Source organism: Sinocyclocheilus rhinocerous, unplaced genomic scaffold (assembly GCF_001515625.1).
Source record: "Sinocyclocheilus rhinocerous isolate Xijiao unplaced genomic scaffold, SAMN03320098_v1.1 scaffold544, whole genome shotgun sequence".
In the NCBI taxonomy this organism is placed as follows: domain Eukaryota; kingdom Metazoa; phylum Chordata; class Actinopteri; order Cypriniformes; family Cyprinidae; genus Sinocyclocheilus; species Sinocyclocheilus rhinocerous.
Window position 1 is genome coordinate 303,274 of NW_015658610.1, and position 21,177 is coordinate 324,450.

At 37.0% G+C, this 21,177-nt stretch overlaps 1 long non-coding RNA gene across 2 annotated transcripts in view; it reads right to left on the bottom strand.

Moving 5' to 3' along the window:
- Positions 1-2,234: 2,234 nt before the first annotated feature.
- The window catches only part of LOC107722799 (uncharacterized), a 37,529-nt gene continuing 18,586 nt past the window's right edge, over positions 2,235-21,177 (bottom strand). For both annotated transcript variants that reach the window (XR_001637843.1, XR_001637842.1), the window contains exons 2-3: positions 14,616-14,752; positions 2,235-2,665 (exon numbers count right to left, since the gene is read on the bottom strand). This is a non-coding gene — a long non-coding RNA (uncharacterized LOC107722799). The remainder of the gene's footprint in view (positions 2,666-14,615; positions 14,753-21,177) is intronic.

Genomic DNA, 21,177 nt, shown 5'->3' on the forward strand with positions numbered 1-21,177 from the left:
CCATCTTCAAGAAACGACTAAAAACACATCTGTTCCACCTTTATTTGACACTCTAACTCTAGCACTTTCTATTCTATTTTAATTCTACTTTATCTATATATATCTTTTTTTTTATTTAAAAAAAACAAAACAAACAACAACAACAACAAAAAAAAAACACTAGCTTTCTATTTTTTTTATTCTATCTACTTGTTTTTCTTTCTGTGTGTGTGTATATGTGTGTGTATAATATATATATATATACACTCACTGGCCACTTTATTAGGTACAGCTTGCTAGTACCGGGTTGGACCCCCTTTTGCCTTCAGAACTGCCTTAATTCTTCGTGGCATAGATTCAACAAGGTGTTGGAAACATTCATTAGAGATTTTGGTCCATATTGACATGATAGCATCACGCAGTTGCTGCAGATTTGTATACCTGTACACACCTTACGTGTACTGCGTTAGGCTAACCGAGACTTGTCATTTGCACTTATATATTGTTGCTCTTTTGTTAGTTTTGACTGCTTTTATTGTCCTCATTTGTAAGTCGCTTTGGATAAAAGCGCCTGCTAAATGACTAAATGTAAATGTAAATGTATTTTTTTCCAATGTTTGAAACTTTAAGTGCGTACATAAGGTGCGTTCATGCCATGTTGGACTTACAGTAATTATGAGATGACTTTCAAAAAGCATTCATGTCCTTGTAAACTCAGTTTTCACCATGTGGTTCAACGTTATGAGGAAACACTCAAAATGGTGACTTCAGAAGTAAAATAAAGTTATTTATTAATTCTATTTTTTATTTATTGTTTGTCTTAATGCTAGAATAAAAAGAAAATAAATGAGAGACATACAGTGGAGTTTAATATAATGTGTAATGCCCTGCTAAATAAAAAAAATAAACTTTTAAAGTTTATTAATAAAAAATTTGCATAACAATTGTTACTTCATGTATTGGGGTTTTGTCTATTGATTATTCAAATTACTCATGTTTATTTTGCCATTAATAGTGTTGCCACAGACATGCGTAATTCCAAGCCCAAGGATGTGAACAGTTCCACCTAGAATGTCCAGGTTATCATCTACTAATTACGATTGTACACATTCTTTTAGGATGAAAACTAGGCAAAATTTTATATGCAAATCCTCTGAAATGGCCTTTTATGACTTGAATGAATATGATCTAAATCTTTAATTAAAAAAGGCCATCCGAAACTGCTATTCTTGCTGCTATGCAAGCTGTTCTTCTGTGTAATGTGTGAATTAGTGTGAGGTAGCTAAAGTGATGGCTGAGAGAACCACTGCAGCGGCAATGCACTTTGAAGCAAGTATGGGTTTCTCTGTTTCCATTAAATGTCAAGAACTGCATGCGGTGATGTGGTGAGTCTGGCCAATGACGTGTTTGAAGGGCTGACCAGCTGGAAATGGGTATGTAAGACACAAAGACAAACACACAACTCATATACGTGCTAACCACACACCTCAGTGCCTGACCTTTTCATGGCAGAGAACAGGCTTTGAAAGGGTATTGAATGTCACTGAGAATTTAACAAAAGCAAAAGGGATGGTGCAAGAATGATGCAACGGAAGACTCAAAACAATCCAGCTCACATTGCATGAGTCTTAGAGTTCCTCTTCAAAGTGCCACACGTGCAAGTACTGCTTTAAAGTTTACCTGGAGTACAAAAGGCACCAGGGCAAAAAACCCCAGGAGGATTTCCTCGTTTGAAGTCAGCACACAAACTCAGCTCATTGTAATATTCATGGATCTCAGACATTGAGCTTTCTATTTTCCGAGCAGGATCAATCTGAGGTTCAGGCTGCAGATATGGTTAAGCAGGTGAGGTTTGATGTTATACTATGGTAGCCCTAAAATGCCGTGGATTAAACATTATTTTCTCATGATCTTGACAAAAGTTTAAAAAACTCCTTGTTGTTGTGGTTTTAATATCATTTTCCTATTATCTCGAGATTATTTTGAGACATGCAAATGATAATTACATAATCTGCATGTCATTTGCATTTGCAAATGTACTTTAAATCGATGACTTTACAACAGGAAACTCATACAGTGTGCCATTGTCTAGCCGAGGTGCATTTCAAGTCTCCAATACATAAATTTCAAGGTTGCTGATACTTTTGAACTGTAGTCTAGGACTGGCATTTGTGTCTTAAGGACTATTTATTCATTTGAAAATGACAAGTGAAAGACGTTTGTAATATTGTTTGGTTTATTATCTATGTGGGCGTGTTTGAATTGTGTAAGGGGGTGTAGATGGGTAACCTACAGTTAGCAAAATCACGCACCACTCACGCGCACAGTCCATGCAGTAACACACAAGGCCACAACAGCTGCCAAAAGGCACATGGTGTTTTGAGAAAGCACATTTGGTTCATTTTTCCACTCTTTTTCTTCTGTCATGTGACCTTCAGCCAGCTCTTGTTGACTCCCTCATTGTCATGCACATGCTCACAGGCACACACGCTCACTCTCCTCTCTTTCTTTATCTCTCTCTTGTGCCACCTCAACTCCAACCTTTCTGATGATGTCATCTTCTCAATCACTACCAGATTGTTCTTTGGCTGGGCCAGAGCAGACCTTCAAAGGGAGAGGGGCTTTCACATGGGATTGGCTGTTATTTTCTTCTTGTCAACTTACATTTGAAGAGTCCACCGGGGATCTGCAACACATATATCCATAACCTTTGACACTAAATACTATATACCACTTACAGCAGACCCTTGCAGTTCTAATGCACGACGACAAATATATACACAAACCCAGATACTAGAATGACCAAAAAAAAAAAGTATTGTTTTGTTTTGCAGTAAAAAGAAATTAATTAGAGAAGCAAATTTGTTCATTTATACACACTACTATAGAGATTATTTTCATGTTTTTGAAAGAAGTCTGTGATCGGTTTCCTATTTTAAAATGTTAATGTGGCAAAGCTGAATTTTCAGCTGCCATTACTCTAGTCTTCAGTGTCACATGTTTCTTCAGAAATCATTCTATTATGCTGATTTGGTGCTCATAAAAAAAAAAATTTTTTTTCAATGTTGTACTGCTTAATATTTGTGTGGATTTTAGGATTCCTTGATGAATAGAAAGTTCAAAAGAACAGAATTTATTTGAAATAGAACTTTTTGTAACATTATAAATGTCTTAACTGTCACTTTTGATTAATTTAATTTATCCTTGCTGAATAAAAGTATTAATTTCTTCTTGCTGACCCCAAACAACTAAACTACAAACAACTGTATAAAATTAATAATATATTAAAATAATAAGTCTTACAATATCAAAAAATTATATATTGAAATGTAATTATTCTTATTCCATTAAAAAATTGTTTTAAGCACAAATCTAACAAGATACAGATGTTTGTGCTTGAAATGTTGATGTTTTTGCATTTCTTCATTAAATGCTCAAGTGTTTTTACTAGAAAATAGAATAAAAAAAGAATTAATAAAGAAAACGTTTTTAATATACTTTCACCAACAAACAATATTCATGTAATAACTTCATGTAGCTTAACTGTGCAGTTTGTTGGTGCAACATCTGAGCTAAATCGACTCAAATATTCCCCAAAGCCATCAGCCAGTATTCAACATGTCCAACATGGTCTCCATCAAGACCACAATACACTCTTCTGATCATACCCATATGCCTGTCCAATGCCTAAGGGCACCAAGAAGCTTCTTCAGATCCACTACACTGCATGTGTGCCTTGGTCTTGCTTTATTTTCTCTTTACGTTCTCTTTCACTACATCCAGTTTAATTTGAGATCAGTCATACTCTCTTTCTCTCTCTCTCTTTCTCCCACCCTTTCCTTCTCACATCCATCCACCACATGCCATACTCTGTAAAGCTGTGAGAGAGACATGCAGAGGAAAAGCATCTGGATCTTCTCAAGTGTTCCTTCAGCGTCCTCTCACTAATCAAAGTTATTAAAACAAAGACTCTGCGGCTTAAATGAAGCAGAGAATTTGGGGTATTGGGGTTTGTTCGAATCAACAGTAATATATGTGTACAGAACGGAGTAATGCTCTGTGGCAATTTATTAGCCACATGTTACATGACCAACGAGGGAATTGGAGCCAGGGTAATTGTATTTGGAGGATGGAGCAAGTTTCTCACATACAGTGTACATCTGTTGCCATTTTATACACTTCATGTAAAGATTTAAGGGGATAGTTCACTCAAAAATAGAAAAATCCTGTCATTAACCTTCACATCTGACTTACTTGTGCTGAACATAAAAAGAATTTTGGATGTGTTATATGGATTTGGAAAAACATGAGAGTAAGTAAATGATGGCATGGATTTCTGGGTGAACTATCCCTTTAAATGTGTTTAGGTATTGTCTAACTTCTATGTTGCTCAAATGTAACCTAAACCCTTTGGCATGAATATCTGCAGCTGTCCATGTGAGAAACAATATTTTTTCCCAGTCAAAATGGAATCAGAGACTGTCTCAGCAGCTGTCAGAAATCCCCGTTAAATAGATTCTGGCCTACTGACAAGCTAATTTGTGACAAAAAAGAACTTGCCGATTCAGTACAAAATAACCATGAAAATGTAGATTTCCAAAATTCAAACAACTCATTTGTTCATCAAACTGGCAAGTGAGCTTAAGGGAACAGAAAATTCTGTTCTCATGTCATTACAAAGGTGCTGGCCTTTTTTGTCTTCAGTACCCCCGTCTCAGCTGAGTAGGCAGAAGAGGGTGAGATTTAAGCCAAAACAGTCAGTAGGTGTGACATCCATGACTGAATTCAAATAGAGCCAGCTTCAAGAGCAGGAATAAGTGATGGATCTACAATAAACATTCTGCACAATCACAATAATTATCAATACAAGTCACTGAACACACATTCACAATGGCCTGTAAAGAGCAGAACTCACTCTCATGGTACACAGCAGTGTATGACACTGACAACTTTCTAACTTTAGTCTCAGTCTCTGGAACTTCTCAAAGTTAAGCCCTTGATAATGTCAGCAGTGCCTAGTTTCCAGATTTTGAGCTTCACTCACATCTCCCAACAGTGTTGTTTGGGCCACCCATCTAATGAAACAAACATAAAATGAGCAGCAGATAACCTTTGAATTGTTTAGTTACATACAACGCTCCTAGTGCATTATGTAGATTCAGTCATTCCATATTTTTGACATCTTTTATTCAGCACTAAAGAAGGAATGTCTCAATCCTGCCTCTTGTGTTAATAACACATAGTCAGACAGACCAATATCACAAGACAAAACACAGAACATGCCCAAAGACTGAATAAATACTTGCCTTAGGTGACAGATATTAGTTAATTCAGAGATACGGATCAATATACCTCCTCAACTCATCATCTGCGAGCAGTGAGATCACTAGTACACAGAGCTCCACTGTTTCCACACAATAACGTCATTCTTCTTTTAGAGATTTTAAAAAATAATAATAATAATTAAAACTGCTCGAGAGAACCAGTTCTTAGGCCTTAACTGTTGTCATGGTCTGTCAGGGTTGATATAACATTTATAAAAGAATAACACTGTTTATGAGAGGCTTATTATTCCTTTTAAAAATACAGCAGTATGAGGAAAGGGTTGAGTATATTAAAATTGGATAAAAGATTTGCGTTGCCTTCTTAATAAGTGGACTACTTCAGCCACAACTTGGCAGGCCTGTTTGACACATTCAGAATATACTCACAAATAAATCCTCATTTTAATGCATATTTTGGGATTGGGGTTTCATACATTTTTCAGCAACACAGGTTATAGAAAGAAGAATTTTTAATCGCATTTAATTTTAATATTAAAAAATGTTAGCCGATTCATTCAAAATCATTTTATTTTTGTCCCTACAAACACATAGTGAATCCAATGATTGCTTCTCTTTACCAGTTAATATGGTTCCCAAAATGGAACCATATGGTTCCAAAACAGAACTAATACCTGTATACATCAGATACATTTTCAAAATATGCATATTCTTTCTGTTTGATTAGTAAATGATAAATTCAATGAATTCTATTTCCATTTACTTTTCATTTTTCATGGTGGTCATTTCCTAGACTTAAACTGTTACTTCTTCTTACTTCTATCACTGCATACAGTGCAAGTGTTCATCACAGAAACAGCTTTATTCAGTCGCTTGACATTTTGGAAAAGGCACCCCAGGGTGAGGACAATCAGGAAAGCTTCCAATGTCTGTGGTGGATAAGCTTGCAGATAGGTCTGAGGACTTCATGTTCAAGACAAAACCCTCAGTCCTCCATCACTGCTCTCGGTTCAGAACGAGATCAGCTTCTATCAGAGTTTGCTGATGAATCTACAATGTGGTTGTGTTTTCGCTCAGAACCCATTGCCAAGAATGTACATGTACTTTTCCAGATTATAATAGGCTCAGAGAGACTGCTGCAACACAGTGCTATTTGTCAAAAGGCAAGGACCTGCTTTGTTTGCTTCACTGGAAACACGGAACAGACTATCTGGCTCTAACATATAGCTGGGTTTAAAGAAAATGGAAAGAAGAAAAAGATTGGAAAATCTGAGAAATTTCACAAATCACTCTTTTTACTCCACAGTAGGACAACTAGTGAGTTAGTGAGTTATTTCCCCAAAACAGGCCTGATGTTCTGATGAAATCTTGAAAAAAAAATGTGCTTGTGGAAGTATCTGGTGTGTGAAAACAGTTTTTTGTCCATGCCAGCAAATCTTGACACATCCATTCCATCCCATCCAGCTGCCCACGTCCTCTTGAGTAATTGCAGTTGCTAAGCGTTCTTCACAGCAGCTGTTTTTCTTAACAATGCTGTTGACCTAAATGTGGAGAGAGAAAATTATCTAAAAGAATGTGACAGAGGACCCTGGGATTTTTCAACGCGTTCTTCACAGCAGCTGTTTTTCTTAACAATGCTGTTTTAGATAAAATTATCTAAAAGAATGTGACAGAGGACCCTGGGATTTTTCAACAAGTTGCACTATCTCAGACGAAGAGTTGTTGAGAGTGTCATGCACCTCTTTCAGTAGTTCATCCAGTGCATGGAGACCTACTACTGTGATTTATTAAAGGGAAAGTTCAACGAAAAATGAACATTTTGTCATCAATTACTCACCCTCATGCTATTCCAAACTTGTATGACTTACTTTCTTCTGTGAAGTACAAAACAAAAAAGTCTGAAGAATGTACTGACCATACTTTGTTAATTTAATAAAAGTAAATAGGTGAGGAAAGGCTCCAAAAAAACTGAAAAAACACAATAAAAGGAGTCCATATCACTTGTATTCTATATTCCAAGTCTTCTGAAGCCATACTATTCAATAACACTCACCTTAACTCACCTTTTGTGGTCAATAAAATAGTCGTTTGAGTTTAGAACTAGATGTGAGTGAGTAAATGCTGCCAGAATTTCCATTTTTGGGCAAACTTTTTTGGGCAAAAAGACTCTGCACAAACACCCATCATCATGAAAGCTTCAAGCGTTTCTCACTTCGTAGCTCAAGAGAATGTGCAGATCCCACGTGCATGCAAGAAAAAAAACTTTATGATATTGGCATCAGGACAGTTTTTGAATCATGCTCCAGTTGTGAATTTTCAGGCCAGAACTGAATGTTTCAGACTTGACTATGGTCTAACTTGGCTAAGTGATGGAGCACTTCTCCCTTTACCCATAATCAGATACATACACCCTCTCTAAGACACATACTGTACTGTACACACTTGTCTCAAAAGGTTATCTGTACTTAAACAGCTCAGCTGGGATCCATAAATTCTTAATATAAACAACAATTCCGAAACAGTCTAGTGGTACAATCTGTTCTCATCCGTTGTCTTTCTCTCACTCCCTCTTCCTCATTATGAGGACAAAAGGACTTGCAGTGTTCACAGAATTACATAAACCATAAATCCACAGCTGAGGATTCAAAATCATGTACCCAAATTAAATACTTACAATTTTCAAATGTAAAAAGTCCCTTGTTGGCCTGCTCCCTGGTACTTGTACTTACGTTGACTCCGCACAGACATACCATGTTAAGTCAGATGTATTTCACTTTTGATTAATTGCCTATTGCTAGAGTGGACGGCAGCTGGATATCAAGCAAACAATGCAAAGAGAGCTGAAAAGAGGACTGCAGAAAGTGAGCAAGTCTGTGTATGAGGTTATCAGATCGTAGCTTATGACTTACTCACTAAAGCTGCGCAGCGACCACTAAAATAAGGAAAAGTGTAAGAATGCAAGAGAAGGAAAGACACTTAAATTTAGATTATTCAGAAACATAAGAATAATATGTAAAATCATACACACATAGTTCAGTGTTTTCATGATTTGTGTTTCAGCTCTGTTAGTGAATGCTTAATTTCAAGCCAGATTGAATTGGCAGCAGAAAATACATGGCCTACAAGTGAAAAAGTATTCCTGGAAAAAGCTGCCTATTTAAACAGATCTAAGTTGATTTCTCCTATCCAGATGAAATTATTGCTATTCAACTGAAAACAAGTAAAAGAGGAGGAGGCCCATGTCAACTTCTAAAAATACAATAACTTAAAAGGAAAACCATTTAAAGATGGCACAAAATGTGATTCAGTTTAACATGAGTATATCATTTTTCATATTTTATTTACATAGAGACTTAGAGCTATTGAGCTAAAACAGTCCTAAAAAGGTTCATCTTGTTATATGTTTTTTGTTACGAACCCTTCCAAAGTAAACAACTGATAAACACAAATACATATTAAGCAAATTTGATATATTTTGTTTATAACTAGGAGTGTCACTTAATAAAAATGGGCTGTTGATTTAATGGATGTTTTAAAAAGAAATAAAATAATTTATAATATAATACAAAAAAAAAAAACTACATTTTACAGTTGCTTTTCTCAAACAATTTCACATTTTTATTTTTGCCAATAGTTTAAAAACAGCGATTAACTGTTCACTTATTAATTTTGGACTGTACACATGTAACTGTTAGGGTTATGTTTAGTTTTTGTTCTGTTTTCATTGTGTTTTCAGTTTATCTGTTCCCCTGTGACCTAGTTTTACTTTGGCTCCTAATTGTCATTTCGTTCACCTGTGTTTGATTAATTAACTCATTAGTTCTTTCATTTGCTCCCCTACAAATACTCTGTTTTCCCTTAGTTGGAGTCTGTTCTCATTAATGTATTGTTGGTCTACTTGCCTGTCTCCCGGATTTGTTGATTAAATTACCGTTTGTATATCTCCTTCGTCCTCGTGTGTGTGTCCCTCACCAACCCGTAACAGAAGAACGGACCCGAAACGATGACTGCAGCTGAGGACACGCTGTGGGGTTTGCGGCAAGACGGTCGGAGGTTGGAGCGATATGTGGAGGGTTTCCTCGAGCTCTCCAACCGGGTGAGTTGGCACGACGCGGGGGGGGGCATATACCTGTGGCTGAGCCAACCAAGGCCACGGAGGAGCCGCCATGGCCTCCCGAGGCCCCTGATCCACCATGGCCTCCCGAGGTCCAGGATCCGCCATGGCCTCCCGAGGCCCCTGATCCGCCATGGGTTGGAGTCTGTTCTCGTTAATGTATTGTTGGTCTACTTGCCTGTCTCCTGGATTTGTTGATTAAATTACCTTTTGTATATCTCCTTCGTCCTCGTGTGTGTCCCTCACCAACCCGTAACAGTAACTGAATTAGACTGATTTTTACAACATGGCTCATTGAAACGATTTATTTTTTGTTATCATTTCATTTAACTATATTAAATGAAAATATGTAAAATGTCTTTTTAAGATACTTTGATTATATTTTTAATTAATACATTTCTTATTGATTCCTGCATTTTATTTTTAATTGCACACTCAACACTCCATGGCTTGCCAACTTGATCGAAGATCTTTATTTTGAGAATTCACAGGCCAAAGCTGAACGATATAAAGGATTAGCAGCCATAATTCGGGGTGTTTTATACAGATAAAGATGGAATGAGGAGCAACAAACAAATATTCATCAGCTCAACCTCCTATAGAGATCAGTACTAGGACTAATGCCTACCAAAGCACAAAAGATAAGCTCAGAAAGCGCCCTCTGTCTTCTCAGACCTCAGAGGCCTTGCTCAGACTACTTCAAGATCAGTGTTAGGTCTTGCCAAGAATTGCACTGTAAGTTAATTTAATTTTGCATCCGTGGTTGTTAAATAACAAAAATAAAGTCTTGTATACTGCAATATTGTTGTCCTCTAAATATATCAAATGTTTGAGGGGATGGCAAAAAAATGAAAGCAGACACAGGTATATAATCATCAGTACACATTTCTATAGGTTCTGTTAATCAGTCAGAACATTTGTTTTTAGATTTGATAATGTTGAAAACTGCCATGGTGGGGAAAGACACTATTATATAAAGATAAACTAAAAAGGTCCTCTGGCTGCTTTTACAGATTTGTAAGAGAGATTGCAGTTAAGCTAATGTATCTCCATGGCCATTTATGGCCTTCAGGACTATAATTGTTTCTTGGCAAACTGATTAAAACAACACTGTTTGTGTGCCAGGATCTTACAGTATGTATAGCCCACCAACGTTAGATTGGACAAGAATTTATTTTTGCCAAGAACATAATGAAAATTAAGTTTCATTCATCCAAAAGACTGGTCATAACACACAATAACAAAAGTGCAGTGAGTTCTTTACCATGGTTCAAACACATGCCTACAGTGTTTCTAACAATGCTGCTTTTCAAATGAACTAATTGTGTGAACTGCTGAGTAAGGTTTGTTTTTAAAAAATCCTTGTTTCAAATACACTCCCAAATATTAATTTTACTGCACACACAATGTGTAGACTGGCATTACACTACCACCGATGTGGTTTCGGTCATAAAAAGGGTCACAAAAAGGGTCACAAAAAGGGTCACAAAACATTTTGGGCCTCTAGCTCTGATCTACACAAAATATATCAGCCACACTGAATCACAAAAGGAGTGTTTTCTGCTTTTAGTGTAGAAATAAAACACTCAGTAGCATATTGCTAAATATTGTTCATAAATTTCTTCATATTGTGTCTTAGAACAAACTCCAAGTACTGTAAAACTTCAGAATGATAAATGACCACTGTATGTCACTGTGAACCTAAGACAAGTTACATAAGACGCAAATGCAATTACCCAGTCTAATGTTTAATTCTAGACACCAGACAATAAACAACTCAATGTCACAGAGCCTTTGACAGTCCATCCAAGACAAGTATTAGAGGTCTCTTAATAAAACCAGACATTCAGACTCTATTTTGCAAAGGTTATTGCTTTTGTCTAATTAGAAGTTAAACGGCTAGAAGAAAATTGACATTTCACCAGAGTCAACTGTTGAACTTTTTCCTTCTAGCCATTATCTCAGGGGTGAACATGGCGAGCAGCATTAGATCATCCTATTTGTGCAGATGAGAATAATTTACTTTTAAAACTGTGATCTCATTGGATTGACCTTGGGAGAGCAACTCACACACTGACTCAGCCAAAATAATCTATGGGAAAAAAGGAGCAGGCAGAGAAGACAGCACCTCATACCATAGAAATTACACATCAAACATAATCCAACAATGCCCTTACATTCGCCTTTCTGAAGACATGCTAAAGGAAACAAATGGCAAATTAAATTATGTATTAAACTTGCCATACACATCCAGACAGTGATCTTCTCAGCGATTATTGGACGTTCAAACAGATGACATATTTACAGTAATACACTTTACTTCATTACAACAATGATACTAAGAAAGCAACATTTGTCTCCATGAATATTTCAACATGTAGGGTGTGGGATGTTGTAAGTGCATGCAAAATTAAAACCAAAGCAATGCAACTGCTGCCAGTTCTATGATCTCCATCACATCCAGCCCCTATAAGGCACCATGGTACTGATCTGAGTTCAGCCTGGCTTATTGTTTTCCATTATCTAGTTACCACAACAAATGGTTCAGAGCAAGTGCTGACATGCCTGCTGTGAAAGGCTACTGCATGCTAACAAAATTGTACCACAGAATAGCCATAAACCATGTGGATGTCGTATGTACACTCCTCAGGACTCTTGAAGTCTAAACAAAAAGCAACAAAATAAGTAAAAGAAAATGCTAAGCAACAATACCAAAATAAAAAGGAACAACAGTATATGCACATGCTGCCACTACATTTTCAAATGTCCTCAATTTTATTGGTAATAATACTGGGAATTCTGGCCAATATTGATAACACCCCAACTATTTTTGCCTTATTGACGATAAACAATAAATGACAAATGTTAAAATTCTATTCTATTGCATGTAAAGTGTAAAAGTAAACTGCACCAAAAAATCAATTGTTTGAATTACTACAAATAAAGGCTTTACAACATAATAAATTAAAGCATGACAGACAGTTGTTTTGAGATTTGCTAAAGATTTCATTTACCCATGGTATTAAATTATGTACAATTACATATCCAATTGTCGACCAGTACAGAAAACCTTGGTAAACTTGGTACCACTATATTGTGCATCACTAAATAACACTACGAATATTAATAATAGTATTAATAATAAACTAGTAGTCATTTTTATAATTATTCTTCGGGACTGCCTGTACAACCTCTTGTTTCAGATTATCTGTTGACGTATGGAGAAGATCTATCCCATTATTATACGCTGTCCAAACCAATGAAACTTAATGTAATGTTCTTGTGTGGTAATTGATTCAGTATTCGAGGAACAAATGTGAGTTTTGTGAAATTATGAAAAGTCAGTGTATGATCATTTGCAGACTACATTGTCTAACGAGAGTCATCATGATGCGGAGAAATGTGTTGGCAGTTATTTGATGTTTTTTCTCATTTTTTTCGTACTCTTTTGAGTTGACCTAAAGAACGTCTTGGTAACGTATGGTAACCCTCGCTCCCTGAAGGAGGGAACGGAGACGTCACGTCGGATGACCGACGAATTGGGATCTCGCTTAGAGAGACCAATCTACTTCGAGTGTAAACTAAACGAGCCAATGCACATTGGCATGTGATTATTGCATCCAGCTGCCGCTGATCACAGCGTGAGTATAAGTAGGCAGCAGATGCAACGCATATTCAGGTTTTCGACTAAGGAGCCGAGCCGGTGACCCGGCAGCTCAGCAGTGATACAGGAGCTGTGGCGACGGGACGTGACGTCTCCGTTCCCTCCTTCAGGGACTGGGAGTCAGCCGGCCCGAACTCTAGGCACGAATCGTTGACCGAAAATGTGTGCAGGTCCCCTACCCTCTTGATGGAGGCCAATGCCAACAGAAGCAAAGTCTTCATCGAAAGAAATTTCAGCTTGACCGTCTGAAAAGGCTCAAATGGGCCCTGCTGTAGTGCTGTGAGCACTAGAGTCAGGTCCCAAGAGTAGTTCCGGGAACCAGGCCCGGGTAGGCCAATAGGGCCACCAACAGGACCTGCTCCTCGTCCTCCCTGACCTTGCACAGCATCTCTGCAAGAAGGCTCACTGGGGGGAAACGCATATTTGCGAAGGCCCCGCGGCCAGCTGTATGCCAGTGCGTCCGTGCCTAGTGTTCCCTCGGCCAGGGAGAAGAACAACTGGCAGTGAGAGGTTTCTGAAGAGGCAAACAGGTCTACCTGAGCGGCTCCGAAACGTCTCCAAACCATAAATTGTTACATTTATGAAAACCTGTCATTTTGAAAGTTTTATTGTTCACATTACACATTAAATTGACAAAAAACACTACTGAAAATTACAGGGAAAAGTAGGTTTACACACTATCACAGCAGTGAAAAATCTCAACTAGTTAATTTAGTGAACTGAATTTCACAACAAATGCCCTAATTTAATGTAAAATGTATGTATAGCAGTACAAGTTCAATGTGCATTGGCTTGTTTAGTTTACACTCGAAGTAGATTGGTCTCTCTAAGCGAGATCCCAATTCGTCGGTCATCCGACGTGACGTTGAGAGTGACCGACTGAAAGGGAACCAGTCTAATGCACCCCAGGATCTTTTACCTTTCTTTTTAATCCTGTTGTCTCATAATTTCAAATGAACCTTCCTGGAATATGGCTGACAGAGTATGTGTTTGAATCAACATGTGGTTCATATTGAACTCATAACACAGACGACTCGATTTAGCCAAAACTATTCAAAGCCCAAAACCACAACGATGAACACTCTAGGGATCACAAAGATAAGGGAATGAAATCAGGCATGAACACACAAGGAAACATGCATATAAGCACATAGAACAATCACACACACATGAGCTGTTTTGCTCCCTGAAGAGGCCTTTACAAACCGCTAACTCAACATATTATGGCTGATCAAATGTAGAGCACAAAATGCGTCATGCACCCTGATTAATGTTTTTAAAAAGCAAAACTCCAAGGTCGAACAGTCACAGGATAAAAGGGACAGAACAAAAGAGAGAGAGAGAAACAGACAGAGACCCAAAATGCTGCACTTGATTATCTCCAGCAGTTGTTAATTATTTTTCACAATAAATGTGTCAAGTGATGCACATCCAGTAATGTGTTATTCAACACATTTCCTCAAACCCAAAGCATACCCAAACACATGGATATGATGAACCTCTCTCTCTCTCTTTTGCTCTCTCCCTGACAACTGTATTGTTTAAATGTAGTATTTTGACTTCAACTTTAGCTCACCAGAGGGGATCCTTTGAGCTGACGCACTGTCCTCCATTGAGCTGTTGGTTTGACCGTTCGTGAACTCCACAGTACACTTTAAAAGGACTGTTTGCACAGCATCCGTGGTTTAAATGGTCCGTGCATCTGTGTCAGCCCTTAAGAACAGAGAAACATTTTGAGCCAATGTTGAATAGTCTTTTCCAGTGAATGCTATTATATTGGTTACACTAAAACAGCTCAAGCATTTAAACAGGGGATATACAAAATGATATGGCAAAGCAAACAATTCTTTAAGCCTTCCTTTCCTTCCTTTCTCATTTGCACCTCATAGCGAAATTAAATATACCTATTAAAATCGTTCAATGTTGTAACAGCCTGGCTTCTGTATATTTCAAAGTTAACTGTTTAACTTTCATGTGTTGCCATGAATCCATGACAAGTACTGGATTCAGTTCCTCTAGTGATTTGTTTTACTCCCCATCAGAAGGAATACTCACACATCTCCGTAAACTAACAAACCTCTGTGTTGTCTCAATCAGAGATGATCACAAAGCACTAACGTAGGGAGCAGGAAAAATACTTCAGCATCGTTTTTCTGTGCTCAGCTGTATTCAGTCCCATTGCAGTGGATACCAGATGCTCGGGCTGTAGCTTTAAATTTGTTTATTCTGTATATTTGGCTAATGAATGCAAGCAGACAGCATGAGAGAACACGGATGAAACGTGTGCAAAAATCCCTACAGTCTTTTTCAAAACGGAAAGACTGGGGGGCACGGGGAAACATATTGAATCTTTTTTGAAGCTAGATGATGGAATACATTTTTTGTGAGAAACAAATGCTAAAAAAAAAATCTAATAATGATGTTCCTTTGAACTTCCTATTTATTAAAGAATCCTGAAAAAAGTATCAGTTTCCACAAAAATATTAAGGCTAGGGTTGGCAGTTTCTGTGCTACATTAGCTATTTAGCAAACAACCTTTCGCGCGTCATGCATGTGTCTATAAAATGAAGGCATGTCTCAACAGGTAAAAGTACACTACTTTTAATAGCAGGTCCAACATATTAGGAATACTTTTAACTTGAAGTTTAGCTAACCTGTCGAGAAGAAATCTGCAAGTTCGTTGTATCGACTGAAACCCAAAATTTCACCATCTTATAAAAACACTGCCAATGTTTACTCTTGATTTACCCCATTGTTTGTCTTTGTGTATTTTGGAAATTCTTTGAATTCTGTACTTCCGTTACTTCTGTAATGGAGTCTGAATTTCTTCTTCCACGCCGGCTAAACACCCTCTGGCTCATCCTGCTACAGCAGTGATCCTCAAATCTGACTCGCGAGATCCACTTTCCTGCAGAGTTTAGCTCCAACTCTATAATCAAACAAACCTACCTGTGATTTTCTAATGATCCTGAAGACATTGATTAGCAAACTCAGGTGTGTCTGCAGGAAAGTGGATCTCGCGAGCCAGATTTGAGGATCACTGTGCTACAGTAACAATGCCCCAAACTCTCGCTATTAGCTGTGTGGAGGTATAAAAATACATAAGTTGACAGGCAGATATGACATCCTATCATTGCATTCTGACCTAAAATTGGACTTTAAGCAGCACAACACTGATAAAACCTGTAATAAGAAATTTTCTATAACACCAAATCAGCATATCAGAATGATTTCTAAAGGATCATGTGACACTGAAGACTGAAGTAATGGCTGCTGAAAATTCAGCTTTGCCATCACAGGAATAAATTGCATTTTAAAATATGTAAGAATAGAAAACAGTTCATTTAAATTAATACTGTACAATATTATTACTGTGTTTTTTTATTTATTTTTTCCCCAAATAAATGCAGCCTTGGCAAGGTATCTTCTACTTCTTTCTCATATAAACCCTAAACTTTTGAACAGTAGTGTGTAATATTTTGTAAACGAGTTAATAAATCAAGACAAGTGGCTTTGTGAACTTCGTTACAATCTTTATTTCTTACTCTTTTGATTTGATGATGGATCTAAGTAGACTGGTAAAAAAAATAATTTATCAAGCAATGAAAAAAAATTGTGTGCAATACTAAGTGTATTCATTTCAAATGTATTGTGTGCCATCTAGGATGCAACCTCATAATGTTACAGTAAAACATTTTTATTAAATCCAGTTCTAATAATGAAATTAAGTAAAAGCAAACATTATCCAAAAAAATAAGAATTTGTTTTGTTAATCCTTTTGCAGTAAAATGTGCCCTGTAGCTCAGTCAAAGAGCCCCAGATCTAGATAAGGCATGTGTATAAACACACGTTTCACCTGACTGCAAAACAATCAAGAATTAATCAGTAGCTTTATACAGTGTAGTGAGCATGCTTAGGGTACAGGTGAAAAACTGTTTAATTTTACTCAGTGCCAAATGTGGATATGGGTGGACACATACGCACATATACTGTACATACTCAGATCCACAGAAAGAACACACATCTCTGTCATGATGAGATTAGAGGATATGGTATATATTCACAATCTGTCCTTCTGTCCAACTGGAGAATATCACACACACATCATTTATAATCGAGTCCTTCTAACTGTGGTGCCTGGATATTATCAGAACTGCATTTATAAACTGAATTCTTTACTTTTTTTGTCATGTTTTCTTTGCTGTGGCTTCATGTGCTCTTAATCAAATATTTTTGCCTGTGATGCAGTCATCCACAAAGAATTCACCCCTAATTGACAGTGTGTTTGTGCCTGAATGACTATGTAAGTGTGGTAATGAATGCAAGCATGTTTAATCATTATTATCATTCATGTTTATTATTCATGTTTCAAACATGCAATTTGTATCTGTTTACTTTTTCTTAAAGGGGTCATATGATGTTGCTAAAAAGAACATTATTTTGTGTATTTGGTGTAATGAAATGTGTTTATGCGGTTTAAGGTTCAAAAAACACTTTTTTCCACATACTGTACATTATTGTTTCTCCTCTATGCCCCGCCTTTCTGAAACGCATCGATTTTTACAAAGCTCATCGGTCTGAAAAGCGAGGTGTGTTGTGATTGGCCAGCTATCCAGTGAGTTGTGATTGTCCGAATGCCTCAAGCGTGTGACGGTAATGTTACGCCCCTTACCATTTCACGAGTTCACACTTACATATAATGAACAGAGTAAGGGTTATGCGTATTTGGAGTGCTGTCCGGGGAGAGGGCTCCGAGCTCGGTAATTACTCTCGAGCCCGGGGTACTCCCCCTGTCTGGGGCGAGGGGTCCAAGCTTGGGTTTAAGCCTGGATCCCCATGGTGCTGGGGTAGGAACGGGCTGAAGGTGAGGAGTCGGGGTGGTGGAGGGATGCTGAAAGACAAGAGATAATGCAGGTAAGGCTGCTTTGATTATTGTCGACTCAACTTTTATAAAGAATATCTCTTTGGATTTGAGACTTTAGTCTTTGCAACTTTACAGATCTTCTTTATGCACCAAGAGCTTGTAACACTCCAAAAAGAAAGGAAAAATTGTAATCGCATCACATGACCCCTTTTCTTAAATCCTGTTCACACAGAAAGTAATTTTATTGCTGGAGGTCATCAGGTTGCTGCACTGTTGGACAAGGGTTGCCCAAACGTTATTGTTGGGCTCTGTAACTGGCCATAGATTTTAAATACCTGATCTAGTACAGTAAATATACTAGTAAAAATGAGATGTCATTTAATTTTGTAAAGGAATCAGTTTTCTTGCTGTTAAAAAATTAACATTTTGTAGGGGCTTTGCGAACACTGCAACTCATGTCATCAGAAATTGGCAATAATGACAGAATCAACAATATCAATAATCAACCAATCGCCAAAAACAACAGAATCACATTCCAGGCAGCCTTTATCTTTGTTGTTGTCATATTTCATTCCATATCTCTCCTCCAATCATTCACTAGATTCCTCTCATTCTTGAAGACCACTGATGACCTTCAGAGGCACAGCTTTGTTAACTATTGGGGGTTGTGTGGGGCTAATTCATAAGCTTAAATTTAAGTTTTCCATGGCTGCAAATGCACACAACATTCAGCCTTGCTGAAAATATTTTGAATGTATGATGGCTTTTTTGCATGCCACAAATGTGAATTTATCTGATTGTTATATTATCTGTATCTGTTTTGTATTAAGAGAAGACTATCTGTGTGCTTTTCAGTGCATTAAAGGAATAGTTCACCCAAATATGAATATTCTGTCATCATTTACTCACCCGGATGTGGTTCCACACCTCAAACTCTTTTGTATGTGGAACACCACAAATGAAATTTTGTAGAAGCATCAAAAGACTTTGTGCATAAGTCATATGGACCAGTTTTAGGATTTTTTTAATATACTTTTGGAGCTTGCCAGCACCCATTCACATGGGTATGAGTAAGAATGAATTTTTTGTTCTCCAGACAGCGACATCTGATACCATAAAATATGTGTTAATCTTTTCCATGACCAACAGCAATGTTCCTCATCATTTTTATACTGAGTTGAGGCCATCACTTACTGAATGACTAAGAACAAACAAAATTCCACGCTGACATCTTAGCATAAAAATCATCCACCACTTCAACAACACATGGGCACATTTTATTTCATTAAAGCATTGTCTTAAACTAACTTAAATCACAAAACCTCAGCAGTGTACATGTGAACAACTGTCAGAACCTCAGACACCCCATTAAAACCCAAGATACAAACAAAATATCTAACCTCACAAATAAACAAAAAACACACTCGACTAATTTGACCACATCCTGCCCGACCAACCAACACCTCTCTTAACACAATAAATTTAACAAATACCAATACCAAACATGAGCTAAACATCCTACAAAACCACATAATAACACAAGAGCATCACCACAGATGCCAAATAAATTCTTTATCCGTTTATAGGTTAGTGTGTAGGGCAAAAGACTCAACTAACAACAGATATTTTACAGCTGTTGAACTAATTATAAAGATTCATAGATAACAGTTTATACCTACATTTGTGTGTATACAGTATGTATACATACACAAACCATCTGCATGTTACTTGATGTGTTTTGCTGGTCTGACTTGAATGCTATCTGGGCATTGAAAGCCAAAAATGGTGAAATCATACCCTATGAAAAAAACTAAAATGTTTTCGAATTATTACTGTAAAAGTACCATACAAAATAGTGTTTACCATCTACAAGTGTTTTTGTTATTGTTCTAAACTTCTGCATGAAGACTGATTCTCTTGTAAAAACTTGTAAAATAATATTTGTTTTTAACCGTTTACAAGAATCCTAAACCACACAACTGATGCCAGCCCAATAAAGCCTTAGCTTGGGCAGCTTTCTTGACATTGTTTTCCCCCAAAACTTTAATAACCTTAAACAGACCTGAATGATGAATAGCCTATAACATTTTGTGTACAGCAAAAGCCATTACAAATGGTTAGGGATTTTGATAAAGGGGCAGGGTGTGTCTTATGCTTATGAACATGATGGGATTAGTTCGTTTTTAACAATTACAAAGCTTCAGGGCGAGATTGTCGATATAAAGAATACTACATATTTTGTGCATGGCACAGAGCCATTGTCATTTAAAAGATAAAGGTAGCCTGTGTAGTCACTCACAATTCCAAAGATTGCTCAATAGAGTATTACATGAGGAACAAACCCTTCCATGCCTTCAGGCAGTGCACAGTCAGAGGTGGACAGTAACAAAGTACATACACTTGAGTACTGTACTTAAAGGTTTTTTTTTTTATTATTTTGTACTGTTCTCTGAGGTCCACTTGTAATGTTATCAAGCTTTTTACATAAAAAAAACATAATTTAGAAGTAACGTTAATAGATTTGATTTACGGTGGCCGAGAGAGCTCAACACGCTGCAACTTCAGAAAACACATGCAAATAGAAAAAGCACCAGCAAATTAAGAAAACATCTTCATCAGTTTGACAGAACATGCAAATACTCGCAACACAACCAAATACAAAAACACGCTGCAAATGCTCACAACACAAACAAAAAAACATGCTGCAAATACTCACAACACAGAAACGCACTGCAAGTACTCCCAACACAACCAAATACAGTAACGCGCAAGTAGCACAGACCACAACAAAATTACAACAAAACGAAAATTAACCATGTTTTTTTGGCATATTGATTACCATTTGTATAACCACAGTTGTACAAATATCATGGTTAAAACTATGGTTAGTGTAGTAAATCCATGGTTAATTTGTGCATGTTACTAACCATTTTTTTTGTTTTCATGTTTCTTATGTAATAAATGTATTAATTAATTTTAATAGTAGGCTATGGTTAATTTTTGTAAGGTAAGTTGTAAAAGCCAGCTTACATAACCTTTCACAGTTACAGTAATTGTGTATTTTGTCAGCTTATTTAGGCTAATAATATCCACAAAAAGAGCTAATGAATATGATCAGGATGTTAAAATAAACAAATCTCACCTTTCAGAGTAGACATTCATGAGCATGTCCCAGCCATGTTTGTCACTTTGCGGTTCCCTTAAACATTTCCGATGTGGTCTGTGTCTATTTGCAGTGCGTTTCTTTATTTGTTTGTGTTGTGAGTATTTGCAG